This window comes from Pseudophryne corroboree, chromosome 10 (assembly GCF_028390025.1).
Source record: "Pseudophryne corroboree isolate aPseCor3 chromosome 10, aPseCor3.hap2, whole genome shotgun sequence".
NCBI lineage: Eukaryota > Metazoa > Chordata > Amphibia > Anura > Myobatrachidae > Pseudophryne > Pseudophryne corroboree.
In genome coordinates, this window is record NC_086453.1 from 256,014,277 (window position 1) to 256,029,813 (window position 15,537).

Genomic DNA, 15,537 nt, shown 5'->3' on the forward strand with positions numbered 1-15,537 from the left:
GAGCCGGTCACAGCTAGGGGAGCTCCATAGGAGTTTCTTTAGTTTTTTTTATTTTAAAAGAGTTTAGGCACAGGGTGGCTGCTGGCAACAGCCTCCCTGCTTCGTGGGACTAAGGGGGGGAGTAGTGTCCGCCCTAAAGGGTCTGAGCCACTATCTCCGCTGACAGGACACTGAGCTCCTGAGGGGACAGATCGATCGCCGCCACAGGGGATCGCTCACCCCAGCAGCAAGCCTCCAACCCCTTTACAGAGCCAGAAGACTTCAGTGGCGAGTGAGTCACCGCCCCCCTGGCAAGCGGGGAGCCGGTGTGAAGATGGCGGCAACAGGGTAGGATGCGCAGTACTGACCGCTCTGGGGCTTAGCGGTATATGGTGCGGCGCTGTGAGGGGCGCCCTGAGCCAGCGCCTTCACCCTAAACTGGTCACACAGCCTGTCGGGGACCCCAGATCACTGCCAGCAATATACCTCAGGCCAGTATAAATTCAAACAAGAGCGGGAGCCAGCGCCAGAAAAGGGGGCAGAGCTTCTCAGTGCGGACCCAGCAGCGTTCAGCGCCATCTTTCCTGCATGCAGAGCTGCTGACAGGGGAGAGCTGTCCCTCCACTACAACTCCAGCTATCTGTACGGTACCAGGGGGTTGTAGAAAGGCAGGGGGCAGTGTAATAGACTGTGTAACCTATTAAGGTACACAGTTGGCGCTGGTAAAGGGTGTCCTTTATCTTTGGAAGCGCTGTGTGTGGGTTGGCTCCAAACTCTGTGTCTCTCTTGGCATGCTTAGGGGGTAAACTATGTCTGCATTTCCCTGTGTGTGTGGGTGCTTGTTTGCTCACAAAAAGAACCATGTCTAGGGACTCTGTCATATGCTGCAGAGGATATGTCCTCTCAGGATGATCCCATTCCATGTAATCAGGATTGCACTGTTTTAGCACATATTCCTATAAGAGAACCGGAGTGGTTATCCTCTATTAAAAGTATGATCTCTCCAATTTATACTAGGGTAGCACAGAATGAAACTGCAGCTCAGGTTTTACAGAACTCTATGGCTGTTTGGTCCGGATCGGCACCTTCAGGGCCCCCTGGCACTCACTCTCAAAAACGTGCTCTTGCACAGATTATGCAAGATGACACGGATACCGACTCTGACACGGTAGACTGTGATGGGGACGTGCTGAGGGGGGCAGCATCTCTCGCAAAAGGGGTGCAGTTGATGATTGAAGCCATTAGAGATGTGTTAAATATTGCTAACGCAATACCTGAGCAGGTTGAGGAGGCTTACTTCACGGATAATAAGAAGGCCTCGCTAACCTTCCCTGCGTCACTCTAAGGAGTTAAATGCTATATTTGAAAAATCCTGGGAAAACCCAGAGAAAAAATTCCAAATCCCAAGAAAGGTTCTGGTTGCTTTCCCCTTCCTTGAGGAGGATAGAAAGAAATGGGAAACCCCACCCATAGTTGACGCATCTTTGTCCAGACTGTCAAATAAGGTGGTTTTACCTGTCCCGGGATCTGCCGCGTTGATCAAACATTTTGGTTGTTGCGAACATTTTGGTTGTTGCTTGCTGGGCTGTGGAATAGATAGGAATTTTAACAAGAGACCAATCGTCCGCCTGATATGTCGTGCCTGGAGTCACAACTGGGTGGGACTTTACATGTGTCCGCCCAGTTGTGCTGTCAGTCACATGCGTCTCTCTGCAGGAAGAGTACAGGTGGTTGACTGACTGCCCATACACACAGCACACCGCGGAAACAGATATATCGGCTATTGGCTGTGCTGGTTCATTATGATGGGCACCGGCTGTCCAAAAAATTTTCAAAGTAGCCTCTTACAGTAGCTCATAACGGGCGGATTTAGGGTTCAGGCCACCCCTAGGCACATTATGACTGCTGCCACCACCCCCCAAAAAAATCACATAATTGCCCCTTTCATTTCGGGTGCCTGTCCGGATGCCTCAAGACCACAATAGCAGGCCCAGCCTCACTTTATTACCGACTCCTGGACCACAATTTGCCGCCAATTGTCTCACCCCTGTAATTTGCTAAATAAATATAAAAAAATAAGTAGTAAAGATGAAAAAAAAAGAATCACCTGGCCCTTATCGGCGTAGTGTGCTGCCCCCCCCCTGCAAGTGCCACCCCTAGGCACGTGCCTCAGGTGCCTAGTGGAAAATCCGCCACTGTCTCATAATGTACCGGGTATGATACACCCTTTTTCAGAGTATCACACTGATTTGTACAAGAGGCCCCAAATTGTCTTTTTTTCCCTTTCATAATTCAAAGGGACTGTGGGCCTGATTCAGATATAAATCCATCAATTAACGCACATCTCCGATGTATTGAGGTCTGCTGATGTGCAGTACTGATCCCGCGTTTCCGGCCAGTGTTTCCAGAAACGAAGGCGTGTTGCCCATTTTCTGGGAGGGGAGAGCCAGGGGTCTGCGTGTCATTATGCAGACTTCCTAGCTTCACAGTCATCACTCTGTGAAGCTTACTCAGCTGGCCTTTTGCGATGGTCGTGATGTTGGATCCCAGCTTGCCAAGTTGGTTGCAGTGCTGGGATCGCAGCTATGTGCAGGAGGTGTCTCTTCTACTGAGATGTCTCCTGCTTGTCCCTCCTGAAGATTGGATAAAAATACAATGCTGCTTGCATGCAGCATTGCATTTACGTCCATCTCTGAACCAGGCCCTGTGTGAGATGCAAATTTGTAAAATGGCATTAAAATAATCCTCCATTATACTAACACAAACTATCAGATTGTGGGGATGTAGTTAGCAAGCCGATGCTCAGGATACCGGAGGACAGAAGATTGGCTGTGGAATCCCAACACCGCTTAGAATACAGAAGCCAGAATCCCAACATCCGTCATCCAAAACATATATATCGGGGGAGGTAAGGGCTACGCTGAAGGAAGGGGAGGGATAGGGTTAGGCTGCAGTAAGGGAATGTTAGGGCTAGGCTGCATGGGGGGGACGGTTAGGCTGCGGAGAGGAAATGTTAGGGGAAGGGGAAGAATTAGGCTTACCTTCATTATGAAGAACTGTCAGGATTCTTACTGTCGGGATGGCGTTGTCAGTATTCTGACCACCAGCAACCTGAAAGCCGGGATCCCGTATCGCACCTACAGTAGATTGAGATGTGGTAGAGGTGTCAATATATTTAAGCATTTCTTTAAAGACTAATGTGACAATAATCTTTGACATTGGTATGCTCTGTTGGCTCATTATCATTATGAGAAGGTGAGGTTTCCCTGGCTGAAGCATGTGCAGGAGAAGATGGAGGAGTTGTGTCATATATGACATGAGCTGACAGATCAACAGATGATCGCAAAATTTACTCTACACTCAAATCCATATACACGGCTTCGTGGGCGATACTACGGCCTACCATTGCCTGTGCATGGATTTCTAAAGCTATAGTAAAGTGGTCTGGCATGTTACTTGAGGAATTGGATACAATGGATAAAAGTGACGTTGAATTGTTCTTACGTAACATACAGGATTCTGCGGGATTTATGGTGGAATCTATGAAAGACCTGGGTTCGATGGCTGCAGGGATATCTTCCATGTCGGTCTCGGCTCGTAGAGGACTCTGGCTGCGCCAATGGTCTGCCGACACGGAATCCTGGAGAGGCGTGGAGAACCTACCCTACACAGGTCAGGCTCTATTTGGAGAAGCGCTAGATGTGTGGATTTCCACGGCAACTGCGGGTAAGTCATCTTTTCTCCCTTCAGCTGCGCCTGCTATGAAGAAACCCTTTTCAGCTACGTCACAGTCCTTTCGGACTCCTAAAACAAGAAAGAACAAGCCACATAACACCTTCTTTAGAGGAGGGCGGACAAAATCCAAAAAACCTACTGCAGGCCCCCAGGACCAGAAGCCTGCTTCTGGTACACCAAAATCCTCAGCATGACGGTGGATCGCCCGGCCTGGAGAAAGGGCTGGTGGCGGCGAGGCTCAGATGATTCAGCCATGTGTGGGTGTCATAAGGCCTGGACCCCTGGGTATAGGATATTGTGTCCCAGGGGTACAGGCTGGAGTTTCAAGTACTCTCGCCTCACCGATTCTTCAAATCAGGCTTACCAGCTTTGCTGGCAGACAGGGCTATCCTACAGGAAGCCATCCAAAAATTGGAATGGTCACAGGTCATTGTCCCAGTTCCACCTCATATGCACAAGGGTTACTATTCAAACCTTTTCGTGGTACCGAAACCGGATGGTTCGGTCAGGCTAATTTTGAATTTGAAATCATTAAACCCCTATCTGAGGGAGTTCAAGTTCAAAATGGAATCTCTGGGAGCAATGATCTCAGGTCTGGAAGAGGGGGGGGGGGTTTCTGGTATCCCTGGATATCAAGGATGCATATCTCCACATTCCAATTTGGCAGCTGCATCTGGCTTATCTCCGATTCGCACTGGTAGACAGTCACTTTCAGTTCCAGGCACTGCCGTCCGGTCTCTCCACGGCACCGAGAGTGTTCATCAAGGTGATTGCAGAGATGATGGTTCTCCGCAGGCAGGGAGTGAACATAATTCCATACCTAGATGATCTACTGATAAAGGCAGTGTCCAGGGAGAGGTTATTGTAGTCCATTACTGTTACGAATCAACTGCTCAGGAATCATGGTTGGATCCTGAACCTTCCAAAATCACATCTGGAGCCGACAAGGAGATTGTCTTTCCTGGGAATGGTCCTCGACACGGAAGTGCAGAGGGTGTTTCTTTCAAGAGAGAAAGCGTTGGTGATACAATCCATGGTCCGGGATGTCTTGAAACCTGCCCGGGTATCGGTTCATCAGTGCATTCGCCTTCTGGGGAAGATGGTTGCCTCCTACGAGGCTCTACAGTACGGGAGATTCCACGCTCGACCCTTCCAACTGGATCTCCTAGACAAATGGTCGGGATCTCATCTGCACATGCACCAGAGGATACGTCTCTTACCGAAGGCAAGGATTTCTCTCCTCTGGTGGTTGCAAATGCCTCACCTTCTGGAGGTCCACAGGTTCGTAATCCAGAACTGGATCCATCTGATCATGGATGCAGGTCTCAGAGGTTGGGGCGCGGTCACCCAAGGGGAAACCTTCCAGGGAAGATGGTCAAATCAGGAATCCATTCTTCCAATAAACATTCTGGAACTAAGAGACGTGTACAACGGTCTTCTCCAAGCGGCTCATCTTCTACAAGATCGGGCCATTCAAGTATAGTCGGACAATGTGACAACAGTGGCCTACATAAACCGACAGGGAGGAACAAAGAGCAGGGCTGCGATGTCAGAGGTGACAAGAATCCTCCTCTGGGCAGAAAGGCACGCTTTGGCGCTGTCAGCAATCTTTCTTCCAGGAGTGGACAACTGGGAAGCAGACTTCCTCAGCAGACACAAACTCCATCCAGGAGAATGGGGCCTTCATCCGGAGGTGTTCACAGACGTGACCAGTTGTTGGGGCGTGCCTCAAATAGACATGATGGCCTCACGTCTCAACAAGAAACTTCGGAGGTACTGTTCCAGGTCAAGAGACCCACAAGCAGTGGCGGTGGATGCCCTGGTAACTCCGTGGGTGTTCAAGTCAGTGTATGTGTTCCCTCCACTTCCACTCATTCCAAGAATTCTAAAACTCATAAAGAGAACAAGGGTTCAGGAAATTCTCATTGCTCCGGACTGACCAAGGCGAGCTTGGTACGCGGATCTTCTGGATCTACTGCTGGAAGAACCGTGGCCTCTTCCTCTTCGCGAGGACCTTCTGCAACAGGGGCCATTCGCTTATCAGGACTTACCGCAGCTACGTTTGATGGCATGGCAATTGAACGCCAGATCTTAGCCCGTAAGGGTATTCCAAGCAAGGTTATGCCTACCCTGATACATGCTAGGAAAGGGTTAACGTCTAAACATTACCATCGCATTTGGAAAAAATATATGTCTTGGTGTGAATCCAAGAAATTTCTTACGGTGGAGTTTCATCTTGGACGGTTTCTCCTCTTCCTGCAAGCAGGTGTGGATATGGGTCTGTGTTTGGTATCCATAAAGGTCCAGATTTCGTCCTTATCCATTTTTTCCAGAAACAGTTGGCTGCCCTCCCTGAGGTTCAGAACTTTTTGAAAGGGGTTTTGCACATCCAGCCTCCCTTTGTGGCGCCGACGGCACCCTGGGATCTTAACGTGGTGTTGCAGTTCCTGCAATCGGATTGGTTTGAGCCTTTACAGGAGGCTGAGGTTAAGTTTCTTACGTGGAAGGCTGTCATTTTGTTGGCCTTAGCTTCTGCTCGACTTGTGTCGGAATTGGGGGCTTTGTCCTGTAAAAGCCCCTATTTAATATTCCATGAAGATAGAGCTGAGCTAGGGATGCATCAGCAGTTCCTTCCAAAGGTTGTGTCGGCTTTTCACATCAACCAACCTATTGTAGTGCCAGTGGCTACTGACTCCTCAATTACATCAAAGTCCTTGGATGTTGTGAGGGCTTTGAGGATCTATGTGACCTCTTCTTCTGTTTGTTCTGTATGATCCCAAGAAAATTGTGTGTCCTGCTTCGAAGCAGACGATTTCTCACTGGATCAGGTTCACTATCCAGCATGCATATTCTACTGCAGGATTGCCGTGTCCGAAATCAGTTAAGGCCCTAAGACTCTACTCGTAAGGTGAAGTCTTCCTGGGCAGCTGCCCGGGGTGTCTCAGCTTTACAGCTTTGCCGAGCGGCTACTTGGTCAGGGACGTACACGTTTGCTAAGTTCTACAAGTTCGATACTTTGGCCTCTGAGGACCTAACGTTTGGTCAATCTGTTCTACAGGAGCCTCCGCACTCTACCTCCCATTCTGGGAGCTTTGGTACATCCCCATGGTACTAATGTGGACCCCAGCATCCTCTAGGACATAAGAGAAAATAGGTTTTTAATTATCTACCAGTAAATCCTTTTCTCGCAGTCCGTAGAGGATGCTGGGTGCCCGCCCAGCGCTTCGTTTTCCTGCAGTGGTTATTTGGTTCAGTACAACTTTGTTTTTAGTTAAGTACTGCATTGTTACTTGGTAAGTAATGTTTCAGCGGTTGCTGAGTTTCAAGCTAGTTAGCTTGGTTTGCCTTGTATGTGTGAGCTGGTGTGAATCTCGCCACTATCTGTGTATAATCCTTCTCTCGAAGATGTCCGTATCCTAGGGCACTGTTTCTAGACTGAGTCTGGTAGGAAGGGCACAGAGGGAGGAGCCAGCCCACACTCTCAAACTCTTAAAGTGCCAAAGGCTCCTGGTGGACCCGTCTATACCCCATGGTACTAATGTGGATCCCAGCATCCTCTACGGATTACGAGAAAAGGATTTACCGGTAAATAATTAAAATCCTATTTTCTCTTATGTCTTAGGGTTACTGGGAATCCATTTAGTACCATGGGGTGTAGAGGGGTCCACTAGGAGCCATGGGAACTTTAAGAAATTGATAGTGTGCGCTGGCTCCTCCCTCTATGCCCCTCCTGCCAGACTCAGTTTAGAAAAAGTGCCCAGAGGAGCCAGTCACGTCTCTGGAAGCTCCTGAGGAGTTTTCTGCATTTATTTTCTGTTTGTTGTTTTCAGGCAGGACTGGATGGCATCAGTCTGCCTACTTCGTGGATCTTAGGAGGAGGATAGGACACTAGCTCCTGAGGGAACTATTCGCAAGCCCCACCACGGCGAGCGTACATTCCCGCAGCACGCCTCCATCCCTAACAGAGCCAGAATAAAGAAGAGTGGTGAGTACTAAGCCGGTGTCCTTGTTAGCGGGTCGCCGGCCATTATGGCGCCATGAGGGTACGGAGTCGCACGACTTGGAAAGGGGCGGAATGCGTCTCCCGCTGTGTACGGACACAGACGCTGATACGCCAGCCACAGTACCCAGGCTGGCAACAAAGCCATAAAAGGAGTCAGTGTTCATTTTATGCACTTAGACACATACAGCCAGTATAAAAAAGAGCGGGAAGACCGTGCGCCATTGAAGGGGCGGGGCTTCACTATGAGCGGATCCAGCAGCTCACCAGCACCATTTTCCCTCTGCAGCTAACAGATGCTGACTGACAGGGATGCGCAGCTCCTCCAGAGGCACTCCAGATTACCTCAGCGGTAACGTGGTCATAGCAGGAGGGGGGAGCTTACCAGAACTGGGAGGCTTACCAGTTTCACAAGAGGCAAGTACAACTTTACAGGACGCCATTCAAAAACTGGTACAGAGTCGGGTCATTGTTCCAGTTCCACCTCATCTGCAAAACAAGGGGTCCTATTCCAACTTATTTGTAGTACCGAAACCGGACGATTCGGTAAGAACGATTCTGAACCTCAAGTCGTTGAACCCGTACTTATGAGTGTTCAAATTCAAGATGGAGTCTCTGACAGCGGTGATCGCAAGTCTGGAGGAGGGGGAATTCCTAGTGTCTCTGGTTATCAAAGATGCGTTCCTTCACATTCCAATCTGGCCGCCTCATCAGGCTTATCTTCGGTTTGCACTGCAGGACTATCACTACCAGTTCCAGGTCCTTCCATTTGGTCTATCCACGGCACCGAAGGTGTTCACCAAAGTAATGGCAGAGATGATGTTTCAACTCAGCAAACAGGGAGTGAACATAATTCTGTACCTGGTTGATCTTCTGATAAAGGCACCATCCAGGGTACAGTTGTTGGACAGCATTGACCTCTCAATCAGACTACTCCTGGATCACGGGTAGATTCTGAACCTACCAAAATCTCACCTAGAACCAACACAGAGGCTTCCTTTCCTGGGAATGATACTGGACACAGAGTCTCAGAAAGTGTACCTTCCCTTGGAAAAGGCAGTGGTAACCCAGTTGATGGTTCGGGCTGTCCTGAAGCCAATCCAGATCTCGGTGCATCTGTGCATTTGCCTTCTAGGGAAAATGGTTGCCTCTTACAAGGCACTTAAGTATGGAAGGTTTCATGCGATGTCCTTCCAGCTAGATCTGTTGGACAAATGGTCTGGATCGCATCTTCACATGCACCAGAGGATCCGTCTGTCGCCGAAAGCCAGGATCTCCCTCCTGTGGTGGCCGTTCATCTAGCAAGACTTACCACGGCTGCGTTTAACGGAATGGAAGTTGAACGGCTGATTCTAGCCAGGAGAGGGATTCCTGACAAGGTCATCCCGACTATGATCCAAGCCAGGAAGGGGGTAATGACTTATTCTGCAGTAGGGAGTGGATGTGGGCCTACGTCTAGGCTCCATAAAAGTACAGATTTCGGCCTTGTCTATTTTCTTTCAGAAACAATTGGCTTCTCTCCCTGAGGTCTAGACATTCTTGAAAGGTGTTCTGCACATCCAACCTCCCTTTTGTGTCTCCCATGGGAGGTTCATTAAGACATTTGTCTGAGCTGGGGGCGGTGTCTCACAAGAGCCCCTACTTAATTTTCCATGAGGACAGAGCTGAACTCAGGACTCATCAGCAATTTCTTACTATGGTGCTGTCCGCGTTTCACATCAACTGTTACGGACGCCTCTGCTACTTCAAAGTCTTTGGATGCCGTAAGGGCTTTGAAGGTCTATGTGAAGAGAACAGCTCGTCACAGGAAATCGGACTCGCTGTTTGTTCTTTATGATCCCAATAAAATTGGATCTCCTGCTTCGAAGCAGTCCATTGCGCACTGGATCAGGCTCACTATCCAGCATGCTTATTCCACGGCAGATTTGCAGATTCCAAAATCTGTTCAAGCCTACTCTACTAGGTTGGTGGGTTCCTCTTGGGCGGCTGCCCGGGGTGTTTCGGCTTTACAGCTTTGCCGAGCAGCTACTTGGTCGGGTTTGAACATGTTTGCTAAGTTTTACAAGTTCAATACTTTGACCAAACTGAAGGTACTCAGAAGCCAATCAGTTCTGCAGGAACCTCAGCATTCTCCCACCCAGTTTGGGAGCTTTGGTACTTCTCCATGGTACTAAATGGATTCCCAGTATCCCCTAGGACGTAAGAGAAAATAGGATTTTAATTACCTACCGGTAAATCCTTTTCTCGTAGTCCATAGGGGATACTGGGCGCCCGCCCAATGCTTCGTTCTTCCTGCACTGTTACTTGGTTAAGTATCTGTTTTTTTCAGCTGTTGCTGTTCATGTTTCAAGTTTGGTTAGCATGGCTTTTGTCGTGTTTGTGTGTGCTGATTTGTAATCTCACCACTTTCCTTATCTATCCTTCTCTCAAAGTATGTCCGTCTCCTCGGGCGGAAGTAACCTCCAGCAGAGTTCTCCATTTTCTTTAACACTTTATCCATTTTTCAACACTCGTTTTTAAAATTTACAGAACATATTAGCTTTGTTACACAGTCATATCACATATTATACGCATAATCAATTTTGAATACATTATACCAATATGTTTTTTTTAACATCATGATGGGAGGAAGTGATGTCATATGTAGTCTCCTACTTGATAAGGGTATAAATATAAGACATGTCCCAGCACGAGATCACCCTTGATGAAGTCCTGACGGACGAAACGCATTGGTCACTCCATGATCGTTCCCTAGACTGACCTCCATACTTAAGATAAGAGCTTATTATATGCATTTTATATACAGATATCTTACCTTTTACAAATTTTTTGTTTTTTTATTCAACTTTTTTAGTTCTGAACTTCTATGTTTGAGTCATTTTAAGTTTACTCTTTTTATGTAGAATAAAAATATATTTTTTTATTACATTGAGATATTTTTATTATATGTTCCTTTACGCTAGACACCATTGGTCGTTGATGCCAGTATTTTTGCTTTCTATGTTTATATATATGTTTCTCTTACGTCCTAGAGGATCCTGGGGTCCATATTAGTACCATGGGGTATAGACGGGTCCACCAGGAGCCATTGGCACTTTAAGAGTTTAATAGTGTGGGCTGGCTCCTCCCTCTATGCCCCTCCTACCAGACTCAGTTTAGATAATGTGCCCGGAGGAGACGACAAACTTCGAGAGAAGGAATTACACAGATAGTGGCGAGATTCATACCAGCTCACACAACATGCAAATCCGGCCAACATGAGGGGGCGGAGCTTCTCAGAGCAGACCCAGCAGCGTTCAGCGCCATTTTCCTGCCTGCAGCTCACTGCCAGCGGATACACAGGTCCCTCCAGAGCGACTCCAGCTATCTGTATGGTACCAGGGGGTTGTAGAAGGGAGGGGAGGCTGTGTGAAGACTGTGTCACCTATTAAGGAACACAGTCAGCGCGGGTTTAGGGTCTCCCTATACTCTAATAGTGCAGTGTGTGGGTTGGCTCCAATCTCTGTGTCTCTGCCATTCTTGGGGGGGAAACTCTCTGCCCAGTACCCTGTGTGTTTGGTGGGTGTGTGACAACATGTTTAGGGACACTGTTTCATATGCTGCAGAGGATTTGTCTGCCCAGGAAGACTCCATTACATGTAATCAGGATTGCACTGTTTTAGCATAGATCCCTGCTAGAAAGCCAGAATGGTTAGTCTCTCTGAGGGGGACTATTTGTCAGATTTCTGATAGAGTTGCTAGGACTGAGCATGCCACTCAGGTCCTCCAGTCCTCTATGGTTGTATGGTCTGATACTGCCTACTCGGGGTCCCCTGCGGTACATTCTCAAAAACGTGTACTTGCAATTATGCAGGATGACACGGACACCGACTCTGACGCTGCAGACGGTGACGGAGATGTGTTGAGGGTGTCAGCATCACTCGCTAAGGGGGTGCAGTTGGTGATTGAGGCTGTTAGGGATGTTTTACACATTTCAGACACAGCTCCAGAACAGGTGGAGGATGCCTTCTTTACAGATAATAAGAAGCCCCCCCCTTCACCTTCCCGGCGTCCAGATAATTAAATGCTATCTTTGTAAAGGCATGGGAAACTCCGAAAAAAAAATTACAGATTCCCGAAAGAGTCTTGGTTGCTTTTCCCTTCCCAGAGGAAGATAGGAAGAAATGGGAGTCCCTACCGATAGTCGACGCATCTGTCTCCAGGCTGTCCAAAAAGGTGGTGTTACCGGTCCCGGTATCTACCGCGTTAAATGACCCGGCAGATCGCAAGGTGGATGCTACGCTGAAATCCATTTACACGGCTTCAGGGGCTATATTGCGGCCTACTATAGCCTGTGCTTGGATTGCTAAAGCTATTGCCAGGTGGTGAATCACTCTGCAGGAGGAATCGACTACGCTGGATACAGGTGACGTTGATTTATTTATACGCAATATTCAGGATTCTGCAGGGTTCCTGGAGGATTCTATGAAGGACCTGGGTTCCATGGCTGCGGGTATCTCATCCATGTCCGTCTTGGCGCGCAGGGGTCTCTGGCTGCGCAACTGGTCTGCGGACGTGGAATCCAGGAACAGTGTGAAGGGCCTACCATACAAGGGTCAGGCTCTCTTTGGGGAGGCGCTGGATGCGTGGATTGCCACGGCTACCGCGGGTAAGTCTCCTTTTATCCCCTCAGCTGCACCGGCTACGAAGACGCCTTTTTCATCAACCACGTCACAGTCCTTTCTGCCCGCGAGGCATAAAAAGAACAAACCTTCGAACACCTTCTTCAGAGGTGGTCGTGCCAAAGGAAAGAAACCTGCTCCCGCAGGTTCCCAGACCCAGAAGCCCGCTTCTGATACCCCTAAGTCCTCTGCATGACGGTGGACAGCTGGGCCTGGAGGAGGGTCAGGTGGGGGCAAGACTCCGGCAGTTCAGCCACGTCTGGGTGTTGTCGGGTCTGGACCCCTGGGTCCTGGATATAGTGTTCAGAGGGTACAGACTGGAGTTTCAAGATCCTCCGCCTCACAGTTTCTTCAAGTCAGGCTTGCCAGCCCTGCTGGCAGACAGGACAATTCTTGTGGAGGCCATCAGAAAATTGGTGGTGTCAGAGGTCATTGTTCCGGTCCCACTCCAGCAGTGGAACAATGGTTATTATTTGAACCTTTTTGTGGTACCTGTTATGATTCCAGCACTCCTGGCCAGAGGAGATCTTATGACTATGACCGGAGCACTGGAATGGAATGCTGGGAACGGGAGCAGGAAAGAATAATAGCCCCTGGCGCCCTAACTCTGTTGTCTCACCCGTGCTATCGGAAATCCCTTGCGAGACTATGGTTTCTTGAGCCCTTGGCAGCCGCGTTTGAAGGGCAGATTATGTCTGCCCAACTTCGATGCCCCCCGGTCTTAATGAGAGACAAAGGGAAATCCGAGGCAGGATGATAACAAGAGGACCTCTAACTAACAAACAGGCCAGGGGCTACGAGCTAACTAACAAACCTAAAGTATGTGCGGAAAAAACGCCAGGGAAAAGGACAACCAAAATCCACTTATCCAATACTCCTACCCGGCACCGCCGGATACCAGAGTGGACCTGTGGAAGCGGAACCCTCCGCAAAATGCTCCAAACACAAATAGCAAAGGGTAAAGCGGCCGAGCCGCTACACACGGCAGAGCCGCGACTCACGAACACCACTGGATGTCAAACGGTGGTCGGTCAGGACTCCAGGGCGAGATGACAACTCCCGAGTACAGGACTTCAGAGGACTGGAACGACCGGATACAGCAGGACTGGAAACAGACTCTCAGCAAACAAAGACAGCATGCAGGAAGCTATTACCGGCGTCTGTGAGAAGCCCTGAGAGTGTATTTAAACAGGAGTCCTCCAATCAGCTGCTGACAGCTGATTAGAATGAATGCTGTGCAGCTGCCTTGCTGCACGGCCAGAAAACAGGTACACCTATAATTTAAACAGGACCCAGCAACGGGGAACGCGGTCCGCCAGTGGCGTCCCCGTTGCTAGGGTCCGTGCGGCTCAGCGCGCCCGGCGTCTAGCGTTGCTAGGGAGCCGGCGGCTGCACGCGCACGGCGTCCCTAGTTGCTAGGCGCCGGGCCGCGCAGACGAGCGGACCCGGCGCCTAACAGTACCCCCCCTTGAGGAGGGGTCAAGGAACCCCTAAAGCCAGGTTTCCGAGGAAATTCCCGAAAAAATGCCCTCTTGAGCCTCGGGGCATGAAGATCCTTATCCAAGACCCAAGATCTTTCCTCCGGACCATAGCCTCTCCAGTGAACCAGAAAATACAGCCGGCCCCGGGACAATTTGGAATCGAGAACCTTCTCCACCAAGAACTCCTGTTGTCCCTGTACATCCACCGGAGATCTACCCTGAGAGATCCTCCGAGGAAATCTACTGGAAGAAACGTATAGTTTCAACAGGGAGCAATGAAACGTATTTCCAATCCTAAGAGATTTTGGTAAACGTAACCGGAAGGCAACCGGGTTGACTCTTTTAATAATAAGAAATGGCCCAATAAATTTGGGTCCCAATCTAGCCGAGGATTGTCGAAGCCTGATGTTACGAGTCGACAACCATACCCTATCTCCCACCTTAAAAGTGCAAGGACGTCGGAGCCTGTCAGAAAATTTCTTCTCTCGAAAGGCCGCTTTTCTGAGAGCAAGGTGCACTTTTTTCCAAATGGCTCTGAGATGGGAGGTTAAGGTTAGCGGGGAGACTGAGGAATGATGAAAAAAAGAATTGGCTCTGGGGTGAAAACCAAAAACTGAAAAGAATGGAGACACTTTAGTGGAGGAATGACAGGAATTATTGTAAGCAAACTCTGCCAACGGAAGAAACTCGGACCAATCATTCTGGAGTTTGGCTGAATACAAACGCAGATACTGTTTCAATGATTGGTTAACTCACTCGGTTTGCCCGTTGGATTGTGGGTGGTAACCGGATGTTAACGACAATTTCATCTTTAATGAAGCACAAAAACACTTCCAGAATTGTGCGATGAATTGTGGACCCCGATCAGAAACAATATCAGTAGGCAACCCATGAAGTCTGAAAATATGACGGAGAAACAAAACTGCCAACCCTTGGGCAGATGGCAGTCGGGGAAGAGCAATGAAATGAGCCATCTTGCTAAAACGGTCCACTACCACCCATATGACTCGGAACCCGGCTGAAAGGGGAAGGTCTACCACAAAATCCATGGAAATATGAGACCATGGCCTGAGAGGGACATTCAAGGGCATAAGTTGCCCGATAGGCAAGGAACGGGGAACCTTATGCTGTGCACAAACCTGACATGAATAAACAAACTCCTTAACGTCTTTAGAAAGACCAGGCCACCATACTGAGCGGGAGACTAACTCCAAAGTCTTAGAGATTCCCGGATGCCCGGAAACTTTGTTATCATGGAATTCAGTCAAAACAGTAGCTCTCAAAAACTCAGGGACGTAAAGACGACCAGCAGGAGCATTACCAGGAGCTTGGTGTTGCAGCTGTTTTAACTGGGTAAATAAATCTTGTGTGAGGCCTGCCCAAATGACCAAAGATGGAAGTATGGGAGTAACAGGACTGTTATTGTGAACCGTAAGAAAGCTGCGTGACAGGGCATCAGCCTTGGTATTCTTGGAACCAGGCCTGAAAGTGATTATAAATTTGAAACAAGTAAAAAATAAAGCCCAACGTGCCTGCCGGGCATTAAGCCGCTTAGCTGATTCGATGTATTGCAGGTTTTTATGGTCAGTAAATACTGAAATAGTATGTTTTGCTCCCTCCAGCCAATGCCTCCACTCCTCGAAAGCCCACTTTATCGCCAGTAACTCCCGATTACCAACGT

General features: G+C 48.9%; 1 long non-coding RNA gene across 1 annotated transcript in view; it reads right to left on the bottom strand.

The window, feature by feature from the left end:
• LOC134966451 (uncharacterized) overlaps positions 1-15,537 on the bottom strand; it is a 186,829-nt gene that overhangs the window by 105,665 nt on the left and 65,627 nt on the right. Inside the window, exon 2 of the long non-coding RNA XR_010188652.1 lies at positions 3,021-3,116. This is a non-coding gene — a long non-coding RNA (uncharacterized LOC134966451). The remainder of the gene's footprint in view (positions 1-3,020; positions 3,117-15,537) is intronic.